Genomic DNA, 22,368 nt, shown 5'->3' with positions numbered 1-22,368 from the left:
TTTAGAGGAACAGCCAGGGAAAGTTGATTAGAATTGCCGTGAAACACTGGATTCTAAAAAATAGTCATTCCTATAATGTCTTCCCAACTGCAAAATGGCCATTAGCCTTCAACCTTCCAGATGCTCCTGTCTGGCTGTAAATGTGTGTTTATTTCTTCAAGCTGTAAAACGGTTCTCAGGGGGCTCCACAAAGCAGAAGTGTTTTAATCACCCACCCACCCCTCTCGGTGCTCTCACCCTCCCAGATGTTTCTCTTCCCATCTAACTTTGACCACGTTATTCTCACTAGTGGGTCAGAGATACAGAGCATTCCCTTCCCAGAAGAGCCTGGAGATGCTTAATGTTTGTGGCACGTTGTAAAACACACAAAGAGATTATACTCTAAGGCCATTACCAGGAATCACTGTGCTTGCGTACAAATGGTGCACACCCACCCAGGAACTGAGACTTGGAGCCCCACTGACAAAGGCATTTTGAAAACGCCTGTCACATACCAGGGGTGAACCCTCGAAAGCAAGAACTCAAAAGAGCACAGGGCTCTGCCCCCACGTGGATACCAATTGGGTTTCCAGATTCCTGGTATAGCTTTGCCCAGGAAGAAGGTCACATAATATACACACTGTTAAAATGGCGGCGTTTCCAACGCTGAGCACAATGAGGCTTCTTCTAGCTGAGTGGAACCTGTGAGGGGTTAGTCCGCCCTGGACTTCAGCACTGGGCTCATGATCACAACAAAACCACAAGGGACTCAAGATTAAAATCAATTCAGAGTGAGTAGGACAAGCACAGAAACAGCCCAAGCCTCGGAGGTGATTCCCGGAAAGACCAGGAAGAAACCAAATATTCACTTGTGTGTCAGATTCATTAATCTATGACAGAGGTCCAGGGAAGAATGTGCTGAGGGGCTGGGAGTGCCCCCCCCCCAGGACACGCACCTCAGCAGTCTATGCCTTTGCTGAAACAGGGTCGGTGACAAACACTGTACCAACAGATTATTCCAGAAGTGACGAAGTGTCTTCCCATGATTAAGTGCCCACATAAGTAAGACTTCACCTTGTGAACCGACACTCAGGACTCTTCGCTCGCTGGTCTTGGAGAAGCTATTATGAAGCAGCCACAATGGAGAAAGGCCTACCCACTGACCACGGCAAGGAGCCATGGGCAAACTCTAGTGACTTCTAGCAGCTTCCCATCAGCAACCAAAGCTGTGGCTTAAAGCTAAAAATGAGTGGGTCCTGCCCATGACCTGAGCCTCAGATGAATAGCAGCCTGTTTCAGCCCAGAACGCGGCTGAATCAGAGCCAGGCTTCTGGCTACTGAGGTACCAGTATGTGACAGTAAGCAGCTAAGAATGTAATCATCTGTCCTGGCAAGATGGTCTAGTTAGCACAGTAAGAAATAGCATGGCCTGCTAGTCTCAGACATACATCTGCCTCCTTCCTCAGCAACTCAAATGCTGCTCATGTGTGTATGCACATGGATTGTCCTATGTCACCCTGGCCATCCTATCTTCTTATATAGACCAGAGTGGCCTCAAACACTATGATCCTCCTGCCTCTGCCTTCTGAGTGCTCAATTGCAAGTGCAGGCAGACACTTCCTGCTACTGTTTTTCTCCCGTTAATTCTTCCACACTGTAAGAGGCATCCTTTCCCACCCCCACAGTCACAGAGCAGAATCAGGAATCAGAAAGTCCCGCTGGAAGGTGGTGGCTCAAGCCTTTGATCCCAGTACTCAAAAGGTAGATACAGGGGCTGGAGGGATGGCTCAGTGGTTAAGGGCTCTTCCAGAGGTCCTGAGTTCAATTCTCAGCAACCACATGGTGGCTCACAAACATCTGTAATGGGATCCGATGCCCTCTTCTGGTGTGTCTGAAGACAGCTACAGTGTACTCACATACAAAAAATGAATAAATAATTCTTTTTTTTTTTTTTTTTTTTGTTCGGAGCTGGGGACTGAACCCAGGGCCTTGGGCTTCCTAGGCAAGCGCTCTACCACTGAGCTAAATCCCCAGCCCCTTGGCTTCTGTTTTTCTCCCTTCACATTTACACTATCAAAGGCCTTCATAAAGGTGGTGCTCGTGGGAAGGACACTTGGAGACTGTAAGGGAATGGCCTCTTTCCCATAGGAATGACTGGGCCGTCACAGGCACCGGCTTCATGCTGGGCCACGCTCTGTAAGCCAAAGCATCTCTGGTCTTGATGTGACCTGCACCTTGGGGAAAGTGGAAGCGTCTGAGGACAGCAGCAGCAGAGAAAACAGTGTCCTGAGGTCAGGACACAGTTACCTTGGTCCCTAAATACTCATGAGATAAAAGCAGGGGACCCACCTTTCTGGGCTCTTGGAAGGTGCTAAGCATCATTGAAGTACTGTGAGGATTTGTCAAAGCAGCTAGCAATGTTAGTAAGGTGGGGTTTTTCTTTCCCTGCTATTGTTTGGGGTTTTTTGTTTGTTTGTTTGTTTTAAGGGTGTGTTTGGTTGGTTTGGTTTGGTTGTTTTTGTTTTTGAGACAGGATTTCTCTGTAGGTTTCTCTGTCTTGGTCTACAATTTGTAGACCAGGCTAGCCTCGAACTCACAGAGCTCTACCTGCCTCTGCCTCCCGCATGCGGGAGTAAGGTCGTGCGATTCCTCACACAGTCTGTTTTTGTTGTTTGTCTGTCTGTTGCTTTTTAAATGTGTATGAGTATTGCCTGTATTATGTTTGTGTGCTACATTGATGCCTGGTGCTCACAGAGAGCCAGACGGCATTCCCCTGGCGGTGGAGTTACAAATGGTTGTGGGCTGCCATGTGGGTGCTGGGATAGTCTTGCTAAGTCCTCTGCAAGACTACTGAGTGCTCTTAAGTGTTGGGCCATCTCTCCAGCCCCAATATTTGTTGTGTTTGTTTATTTGTGGTTTTTTGTTTGTTTTTGCGCGGTCTCTCTACATAGTTCCAGGCTGTCCTGAAACTCACTAAGAAGACTAAGCTGGCCTCAAACTCAGATATCTGCCTGCTCCTGCCTCCCAAGTACTGGAATTAAAGGTACTTTGCTTTGAGACGAGGTATCACATCATAGCCCAGGCTGGCCTAGAAATTACTCTGTAACCCAGGCTAGCTTCATAACCTTTGCCAATCTTCTTGTCTCTGCCTTCCAAGTCTTACGTTTGTAGGTATGAGCCACCACACCCTCCTATGCTGGGGATGGGCAATTTGAGACTCACGTTGGACTGTCCCTTGCTCTCCTGGCTGCCTTAAGGATGCAGCATCCCCTAGGGCTATTTGAAACAGTTTGTGTTGGATTTTGGCTATCACAAACCTTGCTCAACTCTGATCACAAAGGTCAGAAGGGAAGCCCTCCCCCTGGTGGCCACATAAGGAATTGCTGTAATTGCAGAAGGGACAAAGCTGCAATTGGCCCTTCATTTAATGTAGTTGTGATGTGCCTGGTGCATGTGCGCGCACGCGCGCGCGCACGCGCGCGCACACACACACACACACACACACACACACACACACACACACACACACACACACTCCTCCAGCTTCATGAGGCACTCGGTATGCTGTCTAAGAGACATCCTCCCTCAACTCGACCACAAAACATCCTCCCCTACTGCAACAGTAGGGCCTACCCAAAACCTCCCAAGTTTTCTTCTCTTTCTCTCTTTCTTTTCTTTTAAAGGTAGGATGTCACCTAGTCAAGGACAACCTCAAATTCCTGCTCGCCTTACCTCTCCCTTCCAAGTTGCTAGGGCAGTCACCACTCCTGACTTGGGTAGACCCTGCTTGTCTCCTTTCATCGTGTAGGCTAAGGGAAGGAAGCAGACTCACGAGTACATGGGATGCCACGGGAGCTCGTAGCTAGCATTGGCTGCTGCTGTAGAGGGAATGCATCCACCAGCATGGAGAAGCCTGACCTGGAAAGGGGTGGCCACAGTCAGAGTCAGGCTCAGCAACAGACATGAAGCTCAGAAGCCCAGGCAGGAAAGACTGTTCCCTCTCCTTCTTCCAACCTTCTCACAGCACCCCACAATAGCAAGTCTTAAAACCCATAGAGCAGAAATGCTCAGAGCCCCAGGCCCCAGCATCACAGCTCAGGGTGCAAAACAGAGGTGGTCAAAAGGGAGCAATTTGAGAGTTAGCACCAGGCTCAGGGCTGCAGCTCAGGGAGAACATTTGCCTTGCATGCAATCCCCGGTACCACACACAAACAAAACAAAACTGGCATCACTGGTGACCTGGACCCCAGGGCTTATGCTAATCCATGCCAGCCTAACTTGTTCATTTGGGAAACCATGTGCACTGCCAAGATATCAAGCGCTGTTGTAGGAAAAGCATTTGATGCTTGGACCATGCGGTCAACATTTGACCTCTTAATTTGGGGGTTCCCCTCTTTTAACATTCCCCCCATTGAGTTTATTTATTTTAGTAAGACAACACTATCTGACGTTTACCACTTTTTTTTAAAGATTTATTTATTCATTATATATAAGTACACTGTAGCTGTCTTCAGACACACCAGAAGAGGGCATCCAATCTCATTACAGATGGTTGTGAGCCACCATATGCTTACTGGGATTTGAACTCAGGACCTTTGGAAGAGCAGTCAGTGTTCTTAACCACTGAGCTATCTCTCCAGCCCTACCACTTCTTTTTTTAAGACAGGGTCTCATGTAGTCCAGGCTGGCCTCAGACTCACTGTGGTTCTCCTTGGATTTCTGGTTCATATTCATCTATCTCTGAGTATTGGGGTTATGGATGTACTCTGCCATACCTGATCATGTGCTGTGCTGGGAATTGAACCCAGCACCTTTTGTGTACTTAGCAGGTACTCTATCAACTGAGCTACATTCTCGGGGCACCCAAATGACCACAGGTTGGCAGCATCATGTATGCTCATTCAGCGTACAACCATTACCACCCATCTCTGGATGCCTTTATGTGGGAAAAATGGATACCCTTTGCCTATTAAACACCCCTCCCCCAGGGCCTTATGCCCTCCTCCCCCAGGGCCTTATGCCCTTCTCCCCCAGGGCTTTATGCCCTCCTCCCCTCGGGCCTGGAGCCACAATTCCACACTCTGACTCATGAGTCTAGCTACTATGGGAACTCAAGTAAATAGAATCCTATGATGTTTGTCCTTTTACAATCCCCTCACTCCATCCAGGATTGCTTCAGAGCTCATCGCTGGTCCAGCATGGGTCAGGGCTCTCCTGTCCTCACAAGGCTGATTCTGTGTGTTTATTAGAAGTTGTGGCTTGCGTTCCCCCACTGCACATATGGACCATGTCTTGCTTCTCTGTCCCCCTCTGACTGGCACCTGTGCAGGAGATGAGGATGCTAGCTCACAACGTGAATGTGTGAGGGTCTCTTTGAGTCTTTCAGTCTGTTAGGAAATGGACCTAGAAAAATGACTGGATCACATGGTGCCCTAGACTTAACTTTTGGGGGACCTTCCAGGAAGCTTTTCACGGTGGCTATATCTGTTCCTATTGCTGTTGCTAACTGAGCCCTTGTATTACACACCTAGACAAGCAAGGGTGACAGGGAATCCAACTGGAGTATAAGGCCCCTGGCTCATCGAGTTGGTAACATAACCCCAGGATGGGATGCACCGTCAGTGTCGAGACTCTCCCTAATTAGGGCCCTCTTCTTTCCCTCGCACGGTTGTTTCATAACGAGCCAGAGACGACCCTGCATGATGGTCTTCAGCATCTCCCCTGTTGATTATGCCTGTCGGCCGAGCCCAGTATGATTTTAGCCATTTAGAGATGGCCTACTTTACAAAGCTTACCAAACCATGCCCAACATCTCCTAACTCCATGTACATAAGACGAACGCTGTTCTGTAAAAGATACTGTGTAAGTCTGGCTTCTCCAGAGAAATAGATCCAAAAGAATGTAATGTGTACATATAATAGACATATAGACATATATATGTGTATATTAGTATAGTATCTATACTCTAATAAAGCATATGGTATTTGTATATAAGATATATTCATACATACGTGCATGCATACATATTAACTGCACGACACAGTTATAGAGGCTGAGAATTCCTAAGAGGTGAACTTGGCACTCAGTAAGCTGGAGACCAGCAGAGCCCTGAGGCAGGAGAAAGCCAGTGTCCCAGCTCAAAGCGTCACGCAGACCCCAAGTTCTCCCTTTAAGTCTTCCTTACTGGGGCCTGCAGCAGACCGAATGAGGCCTGACTACTTCAGAGAGAACATATTGCCCAACTCAGTTTGCAGACTCGTGATTTCGTCCAGAGACCTCCTCAAACGGCACAGATTAATATTTAGCTAAATTCTTGAGCTGCTAAAATCAGTCAAGTGGATTTGTCAAATCAGCCTTCACAGGTTCACAACTGCCCCGACCTTTGAAATGCTCTGGCCTAGAGCCTCTCCATGGCAAACTTAGTCCCCTAATCTCCTCCGGAGGAGCTGCCTTGTCCTCTCAGGGTAGCCGCCCTGATTACAACCTCCGGAGGTCCTTTGTTAGGAGCACATCTTTAGCCAGCCCGGCCCCAGCACCGCCATGAAATTTGTGCGACAATAGCGCCCCCTTGTGGTCTACCCTCTCCCTACATCAGCCACGAAAAATGTTTTTAATTGGTTATTTTATTTACTTATATTTCAAATGTCCCCCTTCCCAGTTTCCCCTCCACAAACCCTCCATCCCATCCCCCTTCCCAACACAATCACCTACTCCCACCTCACAGCCTTAGCATCCCCCTACACTGGGACCCCAAGCCCCCACAGGACCAAGGGCCTCTTCTCCCATTGATGCCAGATAAGGCCATCCCCTGCTACATATGCCTCTGGAGCCATGGGTCCCTTCATGTGTACTCCTTGGTTGGTGGTTTACTCCCTGGGGGTGGGGGTGTCCCGTCAGTTGATATTGTTGTTCTTCCTATGAGTTGCAAACCACTTCAGTCCTTCCCCTAACACTTCCACTGGGGTCCCTGTGCTCAGTCCCGTAGTTGGCTGCGAGCATCCACATATGTATTGGTCAGGAGCTGGCAGAGTCTCTCAGGAGACAGCTATACTAGGCTCCTGTCAGCAAGCGCTTCTTCAGCCATGAAACCTTGAACCACCCAGGATAACCTGAAACCAGAAGATTGCTTTTCACCCTTCCCTGCTTGAGGAGGAGCTGATCACTCTCATATCACTTAGTCTTCTGCACCAAGTCTATTCCCAAGCCCCTTGGATTTCTATCCGTATCCAGGGTATTGTGGGTCAAGGGTGGGTGGAGAGGGGGATGAGTGGAGGGAAAAACACTAGAATGTCTAGATTCTTCTGAATGTAAAATGTTAAACACTTCCATTGACAAGAAACATATCATTAAAAAGATTTGAGCGAGGCAGCTAAAAAGGTGACTCAACAGTTAAGAACAGCACTTTCAGAGGGCCCACGTTCGGCTCTCGGACCCACGTTCTGTTCTTGGCAACAAAGCAGGGGTGCTCAGAACTGCCTATAATTCCAGCTCTAGGTGATCTGGACTCCTCAAGCACCCGTACAAACAAATACACGTACGCATACACACACGCACACGCACACACACACACACACACACACACACACACACACACAGGGTTTTAAAACTCGAAAATAAATATTTTCAAGTTGCGTTTTGTTTTGTTGGGCCTCAGGTCCCTGGCTTGTTGGCATGCTTAGCACAAAGCATATAAGCCTGGTATAAAACTTGGACTCTTGGACTGGAGAAATGGCTCAGCGGTTAAGAGCACTGACTGCTCTTGCAGAGATCCTGAGTTCAAATCCCAGCAACCACATGGCGACTCACAACCACCTGTAATGAGGTCTAATGCCCTCTTCTGGTGTGTCTGAAGACAGCTACAGTGCACTCATATATAATAAATAGGTAGATCTTTTTAAAAAGAACGTTTTTTAAAAAAACCTTAAAAAATAAGAACTTGGACTTAAAAAATAAGAACCCAGCAGACCCAGCACTGCAACATTCAGGTTTAGCACAGTGCGTGGCATTTAGAACACGCTTGACGAAGGTTTGAGCCAACTTAAATAGGTACAGTAAATAATGTCAGCCTGATCACATCGTGATTTCTCCCCAGCAGGCCCCGTGATTGCAATCCTGTGTTAGGAAAAGTGCTCAATTACATTTAGTATTGTTTCCTTTTTAGCGAAACTATAAAGCTCTGGTTTCAGCAAAGCTTTAAAAGAAAGTCGGAAAGGGGGAAAGTTCCTCCCCAACTAAACGGTTAAGATCTCTAAATTTAAACAGTGAGTTTCCCCCTCCAACCCCTATTTGGTAAGAAGCCGTACTATTATGTAACCTCGCCTGTTGCCAAAAACACAATGTGAATTAATAAAGAGTAAAAAAAAAACTGTACCTTAAAAAATATCTTAAATTGATCCTGAGGGGGGAAAATAGCAACTGTCTTTGTAATCTTTCATTTGTCTTATCATTTTATAATTAATATGTATATTTGGGAGCACTTTTTCTTCAGGAAAAGATGTTAGAGAGAGGGTTAATGTTCTTCATAAGATGACAGGCAGAACCTGTCAAAGGCTATTTACAGCTTGCAGCAGAGAGCTGAAGAATAATTTATTTGGCTTATTAAGTTCTGCCTATGCCCCAAAGCCAACAGAACTCCAAACCCTCATATTCTGAAATGTCAGAGCCCTCTGATTAAATGTCTTGATATCCACCATCTGTCTGAGACTATCATCTGTGAAATGTGTTTGCTTTTGCCAAATGCAGTCTGCCCCAATACTCTGGGTGGTTGGGATTTACTCGTGGTTCAGAGATATCAAAAGGCCTCCTTGAAGAATGCGCCCAAGCCAGATAGGGCTCAGCCTCAGGGGGCCCAGCTCATTACCAGATGCCACAACACCAGAGTTCCCAGGAAATCTCTCTCCATCCACGACTTCTACAGAGCCTGGAGATCCAGGGGCTCCCCCAAGGATCTGTGAACAGGGTTGCATTTGCATATAGCTGGTCTCCTTGTAATCCCAGGAGTGTGTGTGTGTATGTGTGTGTGTGTGTGTGTGTGTGTGTGTGTGTGTGTGTGTGTGTGTGTGAATTTCGAAGGAGTCCACAGTTCACTAGATGAACAAAGGGATCTCGACCAATTTATGATATTCAATATTTAGAATTTAACCCCAAATTATCAACCATATGGAAAAGGAAAGTACAAACTGTAAATTTTATTTTTTATTTACCTGATGTAATTGTCATCTGGGAGGCTGCTAGCCTTAGTCTGTAACCTAGGCCTAGTCCTGAAGCTTCTAGCCTCCATACAATCTTATCTAAGTCTAGAATGTTTTCAGCCTGAGATTTACTGCTCACCCTTTCTAGCTCTTTTGAACTCTGGTTAGCTGGTCAGCTCCACACTTCTGGCTCAAAACTCCTCTTCATGCTGACTGATTCAAACTGGCTTCTTTCAGTTCTGACTGAATTGCTTTGCTTGGCCTCATACTTCTTTTGGCAATATGTTTTCATCTTCTGGCTTTTTTTTTTTTTGGTTCTGTAGCTCATTCTGTCCTCACCTGTGTCTAGCTTGCTCTCTCTCTCTGCAGCCTGTCTCTGTGCAGCTGTCCAGGTCAAACTGCCTCCTCTCTCTCAAGTCACCTCTCTTTCCTCTCTGTTCTCATGAGAGTTGGACATACCCTATCCTGTGAGATGTTACTTTCCAACATGGGTGCTTCCTTCTACAAACTAGCTTGATCTTCACTGTTTGGGATTAAAGGTGTATACTACAGGTGTATCTGAATTCCAGCCAGAGTAGCCATGTTGCTGGATTAAAATCCCTCTACAGCAAACAAGTCCTGTGAACTTGGCTCACCACCAACAGTTAGGAAGCACAGTTCATAAAGAAACACCACCCGTAAGCAGAAGTAGGCTGACTATCACCCCAACAGCCTAGGGTCAGCCTCCCATCTCAAGTGCTGATTGATGAACCGTGGTAAAGCTCAGAGAAAGGAATGCTGATCAGTGCAGAATGGGGAGGAGGCAAATAGGAGTTCTAATGACCCCAGGTTCATCTGAGTTGACCTGAGCTTTAATTGCCTGTTTACTGCTTCTTCTGTTTATCCTTTTCTTCTTCTTTTTTTTTTATAGGATCTTACTATACAAAAGTGCCACCATGCCTGATTTTATGATCTGCTGGCAATGGGACCTAGGGCATCATGATGCCAGGTGACCACTCTACCAGTGGAACTGTTTTTTCAGCCCTCAAGTACTATTATCTTTGTGCTTTCAGCCTTGAAGGACAATGAGATAGATTGGGTATTACTGCTTTGTTTGTTTGTTGTTTGTTTGTTTTGTTGCTGTTGATTAAAGGCAGGCATGTGCTACCACAGCCCAGGAATTACTGGTTTTTAAGTAGACCCACCTTGAATGATTGACATGCCTATCTGTAGAGCGGAGCAGGTGGCCCAAAGTGAGGGAGACAGGTACAAGTGCAGGCAGAGTAGACAGACTTGCACCTTGTTTATAGTTATCCTGTGGGGCCAAATGAGTGTCCAGTAGTTTTTGATCTTACTGTTTTTAGCAAACTCCTAAATGTGTTTTATCACTATCTACTATAAGCTTTAATTTTTCAAAACCCACTTTTAATGACAGTTCTTAAACGCTTTAACCTCCCTTCTAGTCCGCCACCTACCAGAGGGAGTGGAAAAGAAAGGATACAGGGGAAGCGGACCTGTTTAGAAATTGTTCTGTGGAGCAGATCCCATCTGTGTGGTCAGGAAATCAGCAGTTTGATTTGCAGGTCAGCAACAGCAGCTCAATCCATTTGCAAACACTTCATGGATACACTTAGCAGTCCAGGTTGGGAGAGTCTGGATAGCAAACAGGAATCAGCAGCAGTGGCACGACCAAGCAGAGACAGCCAGGCCTCAGCCAAATCAGCACAAGTCAGCAAGAAGGACCAGGACCAACAGGGATGCCAGGAGTTCTTTACTGTGCCTCTCTCAGTGAAGCAAAGATCAGCGAAGATGAGAGACCAGGAAGCATATTGCAGGGCTAGCTCTACAGCAAGCCCCTCTCACAGTCCTTTTTATATTCCCCTGAAACATCTCGTGCTCTCCACTGGTCTTGCCTCACCATGTGCCTTGCCTCAGCATGTGAGTCCGTCTTAGCAAAACTCCACGTGAGTCTCTATCAGCTGACATCACTCTGCCTGCTGGCCCGAGTCCTCAGAAGCAGCAAGAAACTGCAGCACACCACCAGAAGCTTTTTTGGTGTATTTCTCTTTATGGAGTCCCAACAAATGGAGCTTGACTACACAATGTAAGGGGGACAAATGCTTGCGTGTTGTTAATGAAGAACCCTTCATCTGTGTCCTTTCATGTGCTCGCTTTAGCAGAACATCCTCTCATCTGTGTCTACTTCAGGGAAACACTCCACATGTTTGCCCCAGCAAAACACCGTCCAACACAACTGACTTTCCGAAGAACCCTTAGGTTTCCACTTCAGTCTACAATAAAAAGAAGAATCAGAAACCACCCAGAAATGCATCCCATAAAATATGCGCCAGGCCATTAGAAAACTACAAAAATACCCAATATCTTAAATAACCCAAAGACACACTTCTTTCCCCAGAAGTGATCTATAAATGCAATAAAAATATCTATATTTATTTTCATCTATAAATTCCAAATAAAATGTCAACAGGGTCTTAAAAAAAATACAACTCCTCTACAGGCAGGGCTGGATGACAAGATGTGGGACATAAAACCATGCCAGGAAGTTTGGTGAGGTAGAGCGGGTTGAGACCCAGAGGCTCGATGAGCACACCCCTGAGGCTCAGGTGACTCCCAGCTCCTTGCCAGACTCCTGACTTGGAACACGAGACCTGCTCCTCACATGAAAGAAACGTGCCCTATGGTCACGTAGGCTCAAGACAGGGTTCTCCGTGCTAACGAGGTACCTAGAGACCCAGAAGGCTCAGCCAATAAGCTTCCCTTGCCAGACATTCCAACCCACAAAAGGTATTTAATCTTAGACCCACCCTAAGAGGTGAAGTATGGTTTTACAAATCCATTTTCCACCATGACAGTAAACTGCTTGGAACCACGGGCTCTCTTTTCATCAGATCTGCAGTGGGGAGCCATGAAGAAGGCATTTGACTACAGAGCTGCAGCCTAATCTCCTGTAGGAGGCCTCTAGTGCTCCCAGCCACAACTGCCACCAAGCCTGCTGCTGCCACGATAAGACAATCACCCATGGGACAAGCTGGAGCTCCCCTTGTTCCCCTGCCCAGGCTAGACACTGTCCCCAGCCCCCGACTCTATTCTCTACTCTTCTGGGACTCCCAGCCATGCCTAGATGGGTGGGAGTCTGAGAACCCCATGGCCCCAACCTTGCTGCAAGCCCAGGGACCCCCAACCAGTTCCAGCTTTCAAGCTTTCTTACTCCTTGATTGGTATCTCTGCCCTTCCCTATAGCTTAGTACCCACCCCAGCAGCTGCGTGGGGTAAGTGCAGTCAAACTCCCTATGCCACGCACAGTGGCAGAACAGACACGGGCCAACACCCCTACAACATGACATCCCAGAAGTTCCTGCTTTCAGACATGGCGTCTGAGGATGCTTGCCTCAGAGTACAACAGCAGGTATAATGTCAAAGCTAAGATCTTTCTCAAGGAGGACCCTCCCAAGTCTGCCCACCTCATAGTCTTTCTGAGCTAACAAGCTGGGATGGCCTACTTTGTGTGGGAAGTTAGCAGGCCAGGACCCAGGTGGACAAGGGAGTTGTGGAGGCTGAGGGCACTTTGGAAGCGCCTCTGTGGTGGCTGCAGGCATGTGCGCTGTGCAGCGCTCCTCACCCTAAGAACGCCCAAACCGTCTCTGCCAAGCGTGTCAGCAGCAAATTCAAAGGGCACTTCCGTAAGATCTGGTCACCCACAGTATCACTCACACCGATGTGTGCCTGCTTCTTGTCCTGCCTGGAGGGGAGTAAGATAAAGAGGGTGCTCTGGCTTAGAAAACCTAGACTTGACCTGGAGAGACGGCAGCCACCGAGTCTCCATGGACAAGGTGTTCCCAAAGGATGCAATGGTTGATGGCATCAGGCTGACCAAGAGCAAAGAGGTCACCAGTTACTGACACACCAAGGGTCGGGCAAAGTTACCTGTGTTGGAGGCTGGCACCCTGCCCTGGTGGCCTTCTCTAGCAGGAGCTGAACAGAAAGGCTCCCATGACCTATCTGATAATAGCATCAACCAAGGCAGCTTTGTCTATTATGGCAAAGTGACAGATGTCTTTGTCATGCCAAAAGCTGTATGGTGGGGGCCAGGAAATGCCTGTGTACCCTTATGCAAGTCCTTAATGGTGTAGATCAAATCAATTGCAGGCTCTGTAGAAGATCCACCCCAAGTTTATCAACACCAAGTTGGACTACAGTCACTTCTAGCATCATAGAGAAGATACCATTCATGGAATACGAACTACAGGCAGGACTAAATGGGCTGAAGATAGGGCATTTGATGGTGTTTGCCATACAAGTGCGAGGACTGGGTTTGAACCCCTCGAGCCCATGCTAAGCTTGGTGAACTGGTCTATAACACCAGTGTTCCTACAGAGAGATGGACACAAGGGACTCCCTGGAGGCTCCAGGCCAGCCAGCCCGTCATACCCAGTGGCAAACAGCAAAGAGGCCCTGTATCAAGCAGGTGAAAGGTAAGGATCAATATCCGAGGCTGTTCTCTGACCTCCAGGCACACCACGAAAAGCACATGTGCACATTCACATACATAAGTGTTTAGGCACACACATAGATAAGATTATTTTAAAAGAGAGAGAAGGAGGGAAGGAAAGAGGGAGGGAGGGAGCCAGGGAAGCAAGTATTTAATGTCAGCATGATACACAGGTGGCAGAGACTCCGTTTTTATTCCTCCCAGCAAGGGGAATAAAAGAATACCCAACTTTAGACATAATTCACATGTCATATGATTCACTATAGAAAATATGCAACAGTGGTTCTTCACCATGATTTTCTCCCAACCTGAAAAAAATTCTAAAAATGTCTGTGCAGTGTAGACAGCTTAAAATAGGTTGGCTCCCACTGAGGCTAAAACCATGTGTGGCAGTGTTCCCAGACAAGGGAGAATGGGAAGCCATCTATGGGGGCCTGGGCAGGAGGCACTAAATAAAATCAGCAGGGAGAGAGGGAATCACTGGAAAGCAGCGCTTATGTACAGCTACAGCAGTTAAGGTAGAAACATTTCAGATATTGATCCGTGGTGGGACTGGGGAGAGGATTCAGAACTTGATGCTCTTGCAGAGAACCCAGGTTCAAACCCAGAACCCACACAGAGCCTCACAACTATTGTTTTGGTTCCGGGAGATCTACTGCCCTCTTCTGTCTCCTACTGGTACTACACACATGTAATCCACATAAATGCATGCAGGCAAACCTCGCATACAAGTAACACATACAATTTTAAAGAATGATATTATTTTTAAAAGTTGACCAGTTGGGGAAAGTGAAAGTGCTGATGCAGTCCGGCTCACTCTTGGAGAGCTGGAGGAGTCCCCGTCCTTGTTTTTCTCCTAACCACTCTGGGTAGCTGATACTTTCTGGGTGCTTTGTCCTGTAGACTTATGCTTCTGATTTCATGAAGCCACCCCTCATCAAGTTGCTAGTCATTATGGTTGGGACATAACCTAATCCACAACTCATCAGACATGGTCTAAAGGAAGCCACCCTTGTTGTTGATGTTATTTGTTTATTTGTATTTTTTTTTTGAGACAAGATCTCATGTAGCCCAGGCTATACCCAAAGTCACCATGTAGCTGAGACCAACCTTGAATGACCGATCACATTGTCTGCCCCTCCAAAATACTGGGATTATTGTCATCACACTCACTTCAGAGGCCTTGTGGGCCTCCTATTACTGGGATAAAACACAGGCCAAAATATGCTTGAGGAGGAAAGGAGTGATTTCATCTTACTGTCCATCACTAAGGGAAGCCAAAGCAGGACCTGAGGGAGTGGTGAATGTTTCTTACTGATGTGTTCCCCATGCTTTGCTCAGTTTGCTTTCTTATATGTTCCAGGAATATCTGCCCAGGGATGGCATTACCCACAGTGATCCGGGCCCTCACATGTTAACTATCAATCAAGAAAATGTCCTTACAGACATGCCCATAGGCCAATCTGACAGAGGCAGTTCCTCAGCTGAGGTTCCTTCCTTCTTGATGATCCAGCTTGTATCAAGTTGACAAGAGAAATAACAAATAACTCAGAAACAAGCATACAGTTCAATCCAGTGAAGCATCTGTGGTCAATAATGATAAAAAAAAAAAAAAGATGCCCAGCATCTTGAGGGAACTAGTAAATGCAAATAGAGTTCCCGGAAAGGGAGCTTGAAAAATCTGCGTGGTCAGTCACAGATGACTACAGAGCGTGTTTGGCTGGTTGGGCAAGGCATTGGGGTGAGAAGTGGCTTCACCTATCTGACCTACCTACACTTTGGTGCAGTTATAGATCTGGCCCAGCAATCCCACTCCTATGTTTAAGCTTCAGAGAACTTTTGATGTAACTGTTCAGGAGATGTGTGCAAAGGATTTTAGGCTGCAATGTTTTTAGTTAAAAAAAAACAACAACAACAAGGGGCTGTGCCTTCCTCCTGGACAGACCATCAGCATGATTACTCCCCTGAAGACCCCACAGTCTGAAGGTCCCCCAGGAGGTGTGTTACAACCAGGGCCACAGAACCCACAATCTGAAGGCATCTCAGGTCTGCTACAGCCAGTACCATACGCCTCCTATAAGACCCGCAGCAACCAAGGGACACAGGAGGCAGGCTCCAGACAGAGACACCCAGAACAGTTATAACCAGAAATAATCAGATGGTAAGAGGCAAATGCAAGACCATAAACAACAGAAGCCAATATATTCTAATACCATAAGAACCCAATTTCACCACCACAGCAAGCCCTGGATATACCAGCACACCTGAAAACCAGGATGCTGACCTAGAATCCTATCTCATGAAGAAAATAGAGTCCTTTAAGGAGGATATAAATAACTCAATGAAAGAAATACAGGAAAACAGGTAGAAGCCCTTAAAGAGGAAACAAATAAAAATCCCTTAAAGAAATACAGGAAAACACAATCAACAGGTGAATGAATTGAATAAAGTGGTCCAAGACCTAAAAATGAAAGTAGAAGCAATAAAGAAAACACAAATGGAGGCAAACCAGGAAATGGAAAACCTAGGAAAGAGGTTAGGAATTACAGATGTAAGCATCGCCAACAGAATACAAAAGATAGAAGAGAGAACTCAGGCATAGAAGATACCTTAGAAGATATTGATACAATGGTCAAAGAAAATTCAAAATAGAAAAAGCTCCTAACCCAAAACATCCAGGAAATCCAGGACACAATGAAAAAGAAAAACATAAGAATAATAGGGATAGAAGAGAGCAAAGATACCCAGCTCAAAGGACCTGAAAACATCTTCAACAAAATCATAGAAGAAAACCTCCCCAACATAAAGAGATGGCCATAAGTGTACAAGAAGCCTATAGAACACCAAATAGATTGTACCAGAAAAGAAAATCTCATCATATAATATCAAAACACCAAATGCACAGAACAAAGAAAAATTTTAAAAGCTGTAAGGGAAAAAGGCCAAGTAATATATTAAGATAGATCTATCAGAATTGCACCAGGCTTCTCAGCAGAGACTCTAAAAGCCAGAAGATCCTGGGCAGATGTCATACAGACCCTAAGAGAACAAAAATGCCAGCCCAGGCTACTATACCCTGCAAAACTCTCAATCATCATAGATGGGGAAACCAAAATATTCCATGGCAAAACCAAATTTACACAATATCTCTACACAAATCCAACCCTACAGAGGATTCTAGAAGGAAAACTCCAACATAATGAGGGTACCTACACAAAAGAAAAAACAAGATATTAACCATCTCACAACAAAACCAAAAGGAGAGAATCACATATACCTAATGCTAACTACAACAACAAATATAACAGGAGCTAACACTCATCTGTCTTTAGTATCTCTCAATATCAATGGGCTCAATTCCCCCCAATAAAATGACATAAGCTAACAGACTGGATACACAAGCAGGATCCAACATTTTGCTGCATACAAGAAGTATACCTCAATGACAAAGACAGACATTACCTCAGAGTTAAAGGCTTGAAATAAAGTCTTCCAAGAAAAAAAGCAGGAGTTGCCATCCTAATATCCAATAAAATAGGTTTTCAACCAAAAGTTATCAAGCATGATGGGGAAGGACACTTCATATCCATCAAAGGAAAAATCCACCAAGAGAAAGTCTTAATTCTGAACATCTATGCCCTAAATGCAAGGGCACTCACATTCATGAAAAAAACTTTACTAAAGTTTAAAACACACATGGAACCCCACACAATAATAGTGGGAGACTTCAACAACCCACTCCAACCAGTGGACAGATAATTGAAACAGAAACTAAACAGACATTAAACAGAAACTAATAGAGGTTATAAACCAAATAGATTTAACAGATTTGTATATAGAGAATATTTCACCATAAAACAAAAGAATATACCTTCTTCTCGCACATCATGGTACCTTTTCCAAAACTGACTATATAATCTGTCACAAAACACGCCTCAACAGATACAAGACGATGGAAATAATCCCATGAATCTTGTCAGATCTCCACAGACTAGGCTAGACTTCAACAACAACAAAAACAACAGAAAACCCACATACGCATTGAAACTGATCAACTCTCTACTCCATGATAATTTGGTCAGGGAAGAAATAAAGAAAGAAATTAAAGTCTTTTTATAATTCAATGAAAATGAAGGTACAACATACCCAAACTTATGGGATACAATGAAAACAGGGCTAAGAGGAAAATTCATAGTACTAAGTGCCCTCATAAAGAAATGGGAGAGATCCTACTCTAACAACTTAACAGCATACCTGAAAGCCCTAAAAGAAAAAGAAGCAAATACACCCAAGAGGAATAGAAGGAAGGAAATAGTCAAACTCAGGGCAGAAACCAACCAAACAGAAACAAAGAGAACCAAACAAAGAATCAACAAAACCAAAAGCTGATTATTTGAGAAAATCAACAAAGTAGATAAACTCTAGCCAAATTAGCTAAAGAGCACAGAGACAGTTTCCAAATTACTAAAATCATAAAGGAATAGGGAGACATAACAACAGAAACTGAGGAAATTAAAAAAAATCATTAGATCCCACTACAAAAGCCTATACTCAACAAAACTGAAAAATATAGATGAAATGGATGATTTTCTAGACAGATACCATACGCCAAAGTTAAATCAAGAGCAAGTAAATTATTTTAACAGGCCATAACCTCTAAGGAAATAGAAGTCACTAAAAACCCCCCAACTAAAAAAAGCTCAGGGTCAGATGGATTTAGTGCAGAATTCTACCAGGACTTCAAAGAAGAGCTAATACCAATACTCTTCAAACTATTCCATAAAATGGTAACAGAACTACCTAATTCATTCTAGGATGCCACAATTACTCTGATGCCTAAACCACACAGAGATCCAACAAAGAAGAGAACTTCAGAACAATTTCATTTATGAATATCGACCCAAAAATAATCAATAAAATTCTAGCAAACCAAATGCAAAAACACATCAAAATGATCATTCATTATGATCAAGTAGGCTTCAGTCCAAGGATGCAAGGGTGATTCAATATACAAAAATCTATTAATGTAGTCCACTATATAAACAAACTCAAAGAAAAGAATCACATGATCATCTCATTAAATGCTGAAAAAAGCTTTTGACAAAATACAGCACCCCTTCAGGTTAAAAGTATTGGAGAGATCAGAATTCAAGGCCCATACCTAAACATAATAAAAGCAATATACAGCAAATCAACAGCCAATATCAAATTAAATGGAGAGATACTTGAAGCAATCCTACTAAAGTCAGGGACAAGACAAGGATGCCCACCCTCCCCATATCTATTCAATATAATACTCGAAGTTCTAGCCAGAGCAATAAGACAACAAAAGGAGATTAAGGGGATACAAATTGGCAAAGAAGAAGTCAAGGTATCACTATTTGCAGATGGTATAATAGTGTACATAAGTGACCCCCAAAGTTCTACCAGAGAATTACTCCAGCTGATGAACAACTTCAGCAAAGTGGCTGGATATAAAATTAACTCAAACAAATCAGTAGCCTTCCTCTATACAAATGATAAATGGGCTGAGAAAGAAAATAGGGAAACAACACCCTTCACAATAGTCACAAATAATATAAAACATCTTGGGTAACTCTAACCAAACAATTTAAAGATCTGTATGACAAGAACTTCAAGTCTCTGAAGAAAGAAATCGAAGAAGACCTCAGAAGATGGAAAGATTTCCCATGCACATGGATTGGCAGGATTAACATAGTAAAAATGGCCATCTTACCAAAAGCAATCTACAGATTGAATGCAATCCCCATCAAAATTCTAACACAATTCTTCAAAGACAAGGAAAGACCAATTCTCAATTTCATATGGAAAAAACAAAAAAACCCAGGATAGCAAAAACAATTCTTAACAATAAAAGAACTTCAGGGGGAATCACCATCCCTGACCTCAAGCTATACTACAGAGCAATAGTGACAAAAACCAGCATGGTGTTGGTATAAAGACAGGCAGGTTGATCAGTGGAATAGAATTGAAGAACCAGAAATTAATCCATACACATATGGAGAGTTGATCTTTGACAAAGAGGCCAAAACCATGGATAAAGGAAACCATCTTTCAACAAATGGTGCTAGTCTAACTGGAAGTCGGTATGTAGAAAAATGAAAATAAATCCATGTGTCACCTTGCATAAAGCTCAAGTCCAAGTAGATCAAGAACCTTGACATAAAACCAGATACATTGAATCTAATAAAGAGAAAGTGGGAAAGAGCTTCAAACTCATGGGCACATGGGCAGGGTATTTCCTAAACAGAACTCCAATGACTCAGGCTCTAAGATCAAGAATTGATAAATGGGACCTCATGAAACTGAAAACCTTCTATAAGGCAAAGGACACAGTCAATAGGACAAGTTAGCACCCTACATATTGGGGGTAAAAACTTCACTAACCCCACATCTGATAGAGGGCAAATATCAAATATCCAAAATATATTTAAATATCTAAAAGAACTCAAGAAGCTAACCTCCAAAAAAAAAAAAAACAAAAAAAAAAAAACAAAAAAACAACTCAATCAAACATTGGCTACAGAGCTAAACAGAAAAGTCACAACAGAGGAAACTTGAATGACCAAGAGAGCACTTAAAGAAATGTTCAAAGTCCTTAGTGATCAGGGAAATGCAAATCGGAACAACCCTGAGATGGTAACCTTACACCAATCAGAATGACTAAGATCAAAAACTCAGGTGACAGCACTTGTTGGTGAGAATGTGAAGAAAGAGGAACACTCCTCCATTGCTGGTGGGAGTGCAAACTTGTACAACCACTTTGGAAGTCAATCTGGAGGTTCCTTAGAAAATTGGAAATTGATCTACCTGAAGACCCAGCTATACCATTCTTGGGAATATACCCAAAAGATGTCCCACCATGGGCATCATGCTCCACTATGTTCATAGTGGCCTTATTTGTGATAGTCAGTGAAAGGAAAAAGTTTAAAATTGCCCCCTAGATAAAAGTTGAAGCCAAAAGCAGGCCCTGCAACTGCCTGTTCCAGGAACTAGCTGATCACAGAAAGAGTAATTGCACCAGCTGGTCCAGCCACTTTGTTCCAGAAACTAGCTAACCATAATAGCAGCTGACCATAATACCAGCTGACCATAGTAGCAGGAACTGGTTAACCATAAAGTTAGATTAAAATCTTAAAGAACAATCATGAGAAACAGGAGGTTCTTCCTTGTGATTCGGCATGGTTTTTCCTTTAAATACCCCTTCTTCCAGCCATTCGGGGTCTAACTCTTCTACCCCTGTGTGGGGTATGAGTCTTGACCCCAGTGCACTGGTTTCTGTCGTCCCTATCAATAAACCTCTTGTTGATTGCATCAAGATCGGTCTCTCGTGAGTTCTTGGGGGGTTGCGTCATCCCAAGACTTGAGTGAGGGTCTCCCCGCTCCAGGGGTCTTTCACCAGAAGCAAGAAACAACCTAGATGTCCCACAACAGAAGAATGGATACAGAAAATGAAGTTCATTTACACAATGGAATACTATTCAGCCATTAAGAACGAGGACATCATGAGTTTTGTAGGCAAATGAATGGAACTAGAAAATATCATCCTGAGTGAGCTATCTCAGACCCAAAAGGATGTGCATGGTATGTACTCACTAATAAGTGGATATTAGCCAAAAAACACAGAATATCCAGAATACAATCCATAGAACTCAAAAAGGTTATCAAGCTATGCGGCCCAAGTGAGGATGCTTCAATCCCACTAGGGAAGGAGAAGAAACCAAAGGGCAGAGAGAGGGAGGGAACTGGGTGGGAGAGGGGAGGGGCAGGAAGGGGAACCTGATCAGGTATTGGGGATGGGGACAGGAGAGAAGCCCTGAGGGAACAGAAAGATAGATAGAATGGAAATATACAGCCTTGGGAGGTAGGGTGGGCCCTCTAGAATGTATCAGAGACCCGGAAGTGAGAGAACCTCAAGACTCAAAAGGAAGGACCTGAGATGAAATGCCCAACAGTGGGGAGAGGGAACTTGTAGAATCTACCTCCAGTAGAAAGACAGGGCGTCAAGTAGAGGGATGGGGTTGCCATCCCACAGTCAAAAACTCTGACTCAGAATTGAATTGTTCCTGTTTAAAAGAACCGCAGAGACAAAAATGGCAAAGAGACTGAGTGAAAGAAGGTCCAGCAAACTGCATGAACTGGGATCCAACTCAAGGGGAGGTTCAAAGGCCTGATTCTATTACTGATGCTATGATGTACTTACAGTCAGGAGCCTAGCATGGCTGCCCTCCAAGAGGCCCAACTAGCAGCTGACTGAAACAGAAACAGATACTTACATCCAACCAATGGACAGAAGCTGGGGAGCCCTATGGTTGAATTAGTGAACGTCTGGAAGAAGCTAAGGAGGAGGGTGACCCCATAGGAAGACCAGCAGTCTCAAGAATCCTGGAACCCCAAGATCTCTCAGACACTGAGCCACCAACCAGGCAGCATCTGGTCCAAGGCCCTCAACACATACACAGCAGAAGACTTCCTGGTCTGGCCTCAATGATAGAAGACGCACCTAACCCTTCAGAGACTCGAGGCTCCAGGGAATGGAGAGACCTGGCAGGGTATGGGGGTGTGGAGGGTGTGGGGACATCCTCTTGGAGGAATGGGATGAGGAACTGTTGGAGGGCAGAAAAGGAGGGGGATAACGACTGGACTGTAAAGAAAGATTAAAGATAATAAAAAAAAACAACAACAACA

The 22,368-nt window shown here is 44.6% G+C and overlaps 2 long non-coding RNA genes across 2 annotated transcripts in view; one reads left to right on the top strand and one right to left on the bottom strand.

Annotated features, from left to right (window-relative positions):
* Positions 1–10,085, bottom strand: part of LOC134482699 (uncharacterized) — a 27,445-nt gene extending 17,360 nt beyond the window's left edge. The window contains exon 1 of the long non-coding RNA XR_010059138.1: positions 1–10,085. This exon is cut by the window's left edge and continues 10,383 nt beyond it. This is a non-coding gene — a long non-coding RNA (uncharacterized LOC134482699).
* Positions 1–22,368, top strand: part of LOC134482693 (uncharacterized) — an 85,385-nt gene extending 63,017 nt beyond the window's left edge. The window contains exon 2 of the long non-coding RNA XR_010059110.1: positions 10,081–22,368. This is a non-coding gene — a long non-coding RNA (uncharacterized LOC134482693). The remainder of the gene's footprint in view (positions 1–10,080) is intronic.

This window comes from Rattus norvegicus, chromosome 1 (assembly GCF_036323735.1).
Source record: "Rattus norvegicus strain BN/NHsdMcwi chromosome 1, GRCr8, whole genome shotgun sequence".
In the NCBI taxonomy this organism is placed as follows: Eukaryota; Metazoa; Chordata; class Mammalia; order Rodentia; family Muridae; genus Rattus; species Rattus norvegicus.
This window is presented reverse-complemented; position numbering and strand designations above follow the sequence as displayed.